Source organism: Macrobrachium rosenbergii, chromosome 24, assembly GCF_040412425.1.
Source record: "Macrobrachium rosenbergii isolate ZJJX-2024 chromosome 24, ASM4041242v1, whole genome shotgun sequence".
Classification (NCBI taxonomy): Eukaryota; Metazoa; Arthropoda; class Malacostraca; order Decapoda; family Palaemonidae; genus Macrobrachium; species Macrobrachium rosenbergii.
Genome location: NC_089764.1, coordinates 17,767,550 through 17,774,803, shown reverse-complemented (window position 1 = coordinate 17,774,803; position 7,254 = coordinate 17,767,550). Strand labels below are relative to the sequence as shown.

The 7,254-nt window shown below is 40.3% G+C and overlaps 1 protein-coding gene across 3 annotated transcripts in view; it reads left to right on the top strand.

Moving 5' to 3' along the window:
* The first annotated feature begins 4,307 nt into the window (after positions 1-4,307).
* Positions 4,308-7,254, top strand: part of LOC136851897 (uncharacterized) — a 28,463-nt gene continuing 25,516 nt past the window's right edge. The window contains exon 1 of one of the 3 annotated variants that reach the window (XM_067126236.1): positions 4,308-4,738. The gene's annotated coding sequence lies outside the window, so the exon portion shown is untranslated. Of the gene's footprint in view, positions 4,739-4,779; positions 4,864-7,254 lie in introns of those variants that run through there. The other 2 variants (XM_067126240.1, XM_067126237.1) reach the window with 2 other exon arrangements.

Sequence of the window (7,254 nt, the reverse complement as noted above, 5' to 3'; positions counted from 1 at the left end):
GAGTGATATTATTGACCTACAGATATTTTTAGAAGTAGACTTAGAAATTTTTGAAATATGTGGCATTTCTGCCCTCTAGTGGGTTAGTGCCATTAGTGCACCTCATATTGGTGCACTTTAGGCATTACCAAAGGTGCTTGCAGCATCCCTATGGCCTCTAGCTGTGCTTCGTACCTCCATTTCTGCTTCCTTTCTTCAGTCTTGTCCAATCTCTCTAATTATTTCTTCTTTGTGCAACAGTGGAGTTTTTTCCAGTTCCACCTTTAGATCCTTGTACTTCGTCTCATTTATTTTCCTGATCTCTTTATCTTGACCCATTGCTTGACTTGACAGCCTAAATTTCTTAAAATCAGATCTCTAATCAATTCATCATATAATTATCATGTGTCATATGTACTGTATTATCTCATTTCTAGACTAGCAGGTCTTTCCCAGAGTAAATGTAAATGAAAAGTGGAAATTAGACCAGGGCTGAGTTATTGAAAATTATAGCAAGGAGAAAAGAGACCAAAATTAAGTCAGAAAACAATCTGTATCTTGCAGCTTTGTTGCAGTTTCCTGTACTTTTGTATCTTCTCAAAATCCCATGATCTGTGGTGGTGTAACAGTTTGACATGATAATTTTTATATTTTATTGATAGTTTGTTTTGTGATACCAATATCACTGAAATTTTTGTCTAGAGTATAGAAGTAAGCATCCCTTTTAATGTCAAACTACTCTCAATCCAATCCTAAATTCTTCTCTGCTTGTTCTCTTTAATCAAGGGCAGAGATTGTGTATCAAGCTTACACAGAATCTTGCTCTTCTGTAACTTCAGTAGGCTTCAACTCTGTTTGGTTGATTTTAAAGGCTAATCTTCCAGGATGCAAGATAAACTTCATGATCAAAGATTGTTAGGAGACCATGGTTTTAACCATGACAAGTAGGAGGATCAGGAATCTTAACAAAGAGAGCATACTACAGAGGTTTTGGCACATCCCATTCTTTTCCCATATTCAACCCCTTTTTCTTTAAATGCTCACTAGTAAGAATTTCTGTGTCTGGCCTACACAGATTAATATGAAGTATCTTATACAGGTTTTTTTTTTTTTTTTTCAAGAGAACCTGTCACTCGCTCCTTTTATCAAAATTCTTTTGTCCATTAATCATAATGACATCTCAGAAGAATTTCTTAGTATATTTTGAGGCAGATTTCACAACTAAATTAGTGTGATGCATCATGGATATATATTTGAGTAGTTTTAGCATATGCTTGGTAGTATTGAACAACCAGTTAATAAGCTTCACAGTTATGAAGCAAGGGTGAAGCATTATGTGCAAATGAAGTACAGTAGAAGGTATAAGCCCTCATACATGAGTGAAGAAGTTATTTACTCTGTTGCAAAAACAGTGTTGCTTTAGTTACAGATCACAAACCTCTTGCAATAACGTGGTCTAAACTGGTTTACTCTACCCACATTAGCCAAATCCCTCATGGGGTGCATTGTAGGCATTACTAAAGGTCCTTTGCAATGTCCCTTCAGCCCCCAACTGCAACCCCTTTCATTGTTTACTGTACCTCCATTCATATTATCTTTCTTCCCTCTTGCTATCCAACCTCTCCTAACAATTATTTCATAGTGCAACTGCGAGGTTTTTCTCCTGTTACACCTTTCAAACCTACCTACTCAATTTCCCTTCCTGCACTGAATGACCTCATGGACCCCAGCGCTTGGCCATTGCCCTAAACTCTATATTCCATATTAGCCAAAGCAAGACTTCAAAGGGGGACACTTTCTTAGTAGCCTACAGTTATTCAATTGAGCACGGGTGCACATCCAAATAGGCAATGTGGATCCATTATTTTGCTTGCCTGTTGACTCAATGACTGGAGAGAGTAAGAATGGTATTCTTTTAATTGAGACTCCAGACACCAATTACAGAATCAGATATAGCTTAGCATACTACTATCCATTTCAGGTAACGTGAGTCATCATTTTTCTCATATATCTTTAAAACTATTAGATCGAAATGGTACTTTGACAAAGTGTACAAGACACCTCCCGCTAATTTTTGGTAATATAGTGCATTGTCAAATGGTTTAGTTAGGGCGTTTACCTTTGACTTACATAGTTTGCCAAGCATCGCCAAACTATACATTCGAACGTCCTTTATCCCCATCCCGTCCCTCCCTCTCCCTTCCCCTCCTCGTTTCTCCCTCAACCCACCTTCCTGGCCTCCCCATCTTTGCCCCCCCCCTTTTCCTGTCCTTAGGGATAGCTGAAGTTTGATTGCGTAGATTAGTTTTGCTGACTTGTGCGACTTTACCTTTAAAGGCCAAGAGTAAACGCCTTAACTAAAACCATTTGACAATGCACTATATTACCAAAAATTAGCAGATGTCTTGTACACTTGTGTCAAAGTACCAATTTGATCAAATAATTAGCTTGAAAGATATTTGAAAAAAACGATGGCTCACGGTCCCTGAAATGGATAGTAGTGGGGCCTCACTGATAAGCATGAAACTAGTAACAACTCAGTATAGATCAAGATTGTTTCTAGAGGAGATCTAGAGTACTGTAACTAAATAGCCCAAGCCAGCACGAATGCATCTTTGAGAAAGTCCACGATTTTTTTATATCATAATGTTGATTTTGCAGGTTCAGTCTGTTATTCACGTTTCGTTATTCATTGGTGTAGGTAATGCGTAGACAGTCAAAAATCACATTATCTATAATTATACCATTTCTGAACAGATCTTATCAGACAGATATTGACCTTAGTTCCACTCACAAGAATTTAAAGATTTCTTTAACAGAAATAGCATAAGTCGTGCATTTTCTGCATCTAATCACCCCTTGTAAATAGAAAAGCATAGAGACATGTGCAAACTTTCAAAAGAAATATAAACCTTGTAGGAGGATAGTGCCATCAGTGCACCTCGTGCAGTGCACTATAGGCATACTTAAGATTCTTTGCAGTGTCCCTTCTACCCCTAGCTGCAACCCCTTTCATTTCTTTTACTGTACCTCCTTTCATATTCTCTTTCTTCCATCTTACTTTCCACCCTCTCCTAACAGTTGTTTTATAGTACAACTGCAAGGTTTTACTCCTGTTACACCTTTCTAACCTTTTACTGTCAATTTCCGTTTCAGCGCTGAATGGCCTCCTAGGTCCAAGTGCTTCTATATTCAATTCAGTTCAAGAGAAATATAAAATGTAATGCCGCGAACTCCATAAATATTTTCTAACATATGTAAGTTCATTTTAGCATACGGAGCATCTCCATTCGCCACCACAAAGTTATCATCTTTTCGTTTTGTGAAGAGAAGAATTAGGAGCAACTTGAATCTCATGCCACCTGACCTTCACAGCCAAAAAAGCAAGGAAAAGATGGAATCAAATAAAAAAGGTACAGTTAGGTACTTTCTTCTGGAACCATTCGTATTTATATGTTCCTACAACCTACATAAAACTTTGCAAAATTTTATGATGTGTTATGAATATTTGTCTAAGTCGTTAAATAGGGAAGGAGGTATGATGTAGCCTAAGCCTAGAAGTAATACTTTTGTACTTGGCCTAAGAACACAACATACCTAATGACATCCCTTCGCGCAGAGACAAATGAAATCACTTAAGTCGAAATCACGAAAGCCCCAGAATGTCTCTGTGCATTACCCGTAGGAGTCAAAATTACAAGATGGCCCCATTTGCACATGATACACGTTCAGATTTACTTATATAAATGCTAAACTGGCAAGTATGACGTTTTTCTAAAGTTCTTTGGTGGGGCAAATGAAATTCTAGCACTGGCTGCAGCATCTTAGGTTGATTTTTAAGAAAATTCTAAATGGTCGCTACTGCAACCTTTCCAGATGAGCATTCCTAGTAAGATATTACTCAGAAAGTTTCAAAGTGCGCCTGTGAACAAAATTCACTTAATACAACGGGTCTATCACAGATAAAGATGCTTCTCAATATATGATATTTATATGTGAAAGAAAAACTATACCAAATAATAACAACACGCCAGAAAGAGACCTGCTTATGTAAATCAAATTATTTATCAAAAGAAAAACGACAATTATTATGGTGTTAATGAATGTAAACTATGATGGTAAAACTGGGAAATGTATGCTGATTGAGTCACAAAAAGACCTTATAACTGAACAAATTAAGGTGGAAAAGGTGGCAGGAGAAAATTGATATACAGAAGGATTAAGAAATAAAATCTGTGGATGTATGAAAAGCATTGCTTTATGGGATTTCAAAATGAAAGTAAACTGTAACAAAGGACAAGTATGAAACAGCAGTGAAAGGAAAAGATGTGATGATTAGTGACAGTTATATATTAGGTGTCAGTGACAGCGAGCTCGCAATCGTCTTTGTGGAGTGACCGACCAGGGACCAAGACCCACAGTCAATAAATATAAAATGCATCTTTAATACACGAAAATCACGTGCTAAAAAAATCGGCAGAACACGGACGCAATATAGCATTACGTTCTTAAAAAATTTACGAGAAAAAGTTCGTAATGGAGACCAAGTCGATCCCTGTCCTACGCGAAACTGGAAGAAGTTGGGAAAAGTAAACAAGACACGGCCTCGGTGACCTCAAAAGTCTATTTCATTGTTAAATTGAAGGCCTCTTGAAAGAAATTATTAAACGTTTAAAGTAGAAGTGGGTTCTGCTGTCGCTTGAGCCTAGTTGCTGTGCACAATAGCTCTCAAAACGAAGGCTAACCCCGCTCCTGCATGGTAATTACCTAAGTCTAACGTCAGTTACCAGAATCATAGTCTGCAACAAAGAATATGCCATTTCCTGACCGAACCCATAAGAAGAGCATATTCAGTAGGCCTTTTGACAATACTCAAGGACGAATGTTTGTGTTGGCAGCGATTTGTCTTGACAACAAAACTTAAAGCCTATGTTAATTAATTAGTGTGTAGAGTAGAATGCCCTACTTAGGTTACTCTGCCGGTATCAATATGCTTGTGGAACACTAACAAGCTCCTAAATGGCTTTGAAACGGAATTGGCATTTAACCTAGACGTAGCCTAAGCTTTATTTTGTGTTGAACTAGCTTTTGGGAATTGACTGCAGACCACGGGTTAGGCAATAAACTATCAGAGGTTGCCCAAAATCTCTAAATATCCCAGATGCAAAGTAAGGAGATGGCTAGTCATTAGAAATCTGACCGAGAAATCGGGACAATCCCAACTTTTCCAAGAACGCCATGTCCTGACCTAACCACACCATACCTTCCTAACCTTACTTGTAATACTATTCCCTGACCTGCCCTCCTGGACCCGCCAAGTAACACTGAATAGTGGAATCAGGTCATTGGGACTAAATTTCTGTTGATGTATGGCCTGCCACTGGCTATACCCTAACCAAAACATCCTTAACCAAACCCTGGATCCCACCTCCCCCCCCAAAGTAACACTAAACGTCAAGCACTTTGACTGGCCTAGGCTACCCCTTTGTGGTAGTAGGTTCAAATTACCAGTAGAACTAGCCTAAGCAATAGCTTTGCAAGGGGTATTACTTTGGAAATTGATTTTTCCTATACAGTATTATTTTGGTTGCTTATCAAGAATTTACCGCAATTTTTTGTCAGTCGACTGTAATTAACCTCAGAAGTTGTATGCTGGCCATCCTGGAATGCTATCATGCATGTGCAGTGTTATAGGGGAGCTTTTGGTAAATGGTGGAGTTTCCCTCACTGGGAGGTCCAGGGGCTCCACCCCCTAGCTAAGTAACACATCCTGCTAGGTTAGATGAGGTTAGTATAATTCCTTTCATAATAGGTTTCCTTACCCAATCCCTTTTTAAGCGTATGGCTCCCAAATGACTTGCGCATGCATGGAACCATTCCATAACAATAACATGACAGTGCGCTCTTTCTCCCAATGTTTTCCCCCCACCCAAAACCCCACGTTCCAAAAGGGTCCCCAACCATGCTGGGTAGACATGAGGTTAATAATAATTGACCGACAATAAACACCACCACCTCCTTCATCAGCAACACTAAAAGTATAGGAAAAATCAATTTCCAAGGTAATAGTCCATGTGGAGCTGTTGTTTAGATTTGCCAAATTACCGAAGCATAGCTGTCTCCATACTTTGCATGCTACCCAAAAACTCTTTCTAGAATGGGGTTTACAAATTCTCACCTGGCCCAGTGCAGTAGGTTAAGTTAGGATGTATTTTCTTTTTTGTTCCTACACGATATACAAACCATCGGTCCTTTACATCAGGAATTACGTATAGCTCAGCTGGAAACAGCCGCTGAACTTTCAAACAAGGTGGTTAGGCAGTTAACTACCATCCGTTAGGCGGAAGTCCCGCCCACCCGGATGTAAACATTCCAATTTGCTTTCGGCCATTGTGCAATGCAGATGCGTGTTCCATCACTCTCTGCCCTGACTTCCATTGAGCTGTTTTTTCCCGGTGGGATCTTTCCTTCTTTGTTGTGTTTGATTATATGTGTGTGTGTGTTTTTTTTAAGGTATGCAAACCCATGACTCAGACAAGCCTGTGTGTCCTGTGGTTGGCAGTAAGAGATTTAGGAGCTTCTGCTCCTATGTTGACATTGAACCTCACACCCTCTGTTCCTCATGCAGGGTGTGTGTGTGTGTTCTAGAGACTACTTGTACTGAGTGTTGTTCCTGGTCAGCTGAGCAGTGGGGTGAAGTTTGAAGGAAGGAAATGGTATCAGAGGAAGGCTGCCAAGGCTTTGTCAAAGGGTTATATGTCCCAGCTACTCCTTTGGTGGCTAACCCTTCTTCCTCATTTCTCTCTTCCAGCAAGCTGTCTCTCCTTCAGGAGAGAACTCTTCGTCGTCTTCCTTGCTCAATTCGTCAAGCATGGAACGACGGGATTGCCGAGCAGACAATCAGGATGACCTCCTTTCAGCGGCCTCTCCTCACTCTGGGGGCAAAATTTTTTCCTCGGAGCAAGAAGTTTCCCTCCACTAACCCAACTGTTCTTTCTTCTAGCTTGGCAGTTGAGGCTCCCCTCTGGCACTAGGCAAGTGATCTGCAGGCGGCTTGGCTCTCCCTCGGTCTCTCAGGCTTTCCGTCCCTGTAGGGCCTCCTGTCCCACCTGGCAAATGTCGTGATAGTGACCTGTGCTGTCGCTACCGCTATGACTTCGATGGTGACTAACAGCGTTCGCCAAGATGCCAGTCACCATCTCTACCTACATTGGACCCCAATTGCCAGCTGTCCCAGCTGGCCCAGTGTGCATTGCCCCCACCTCCGGGTTTTGC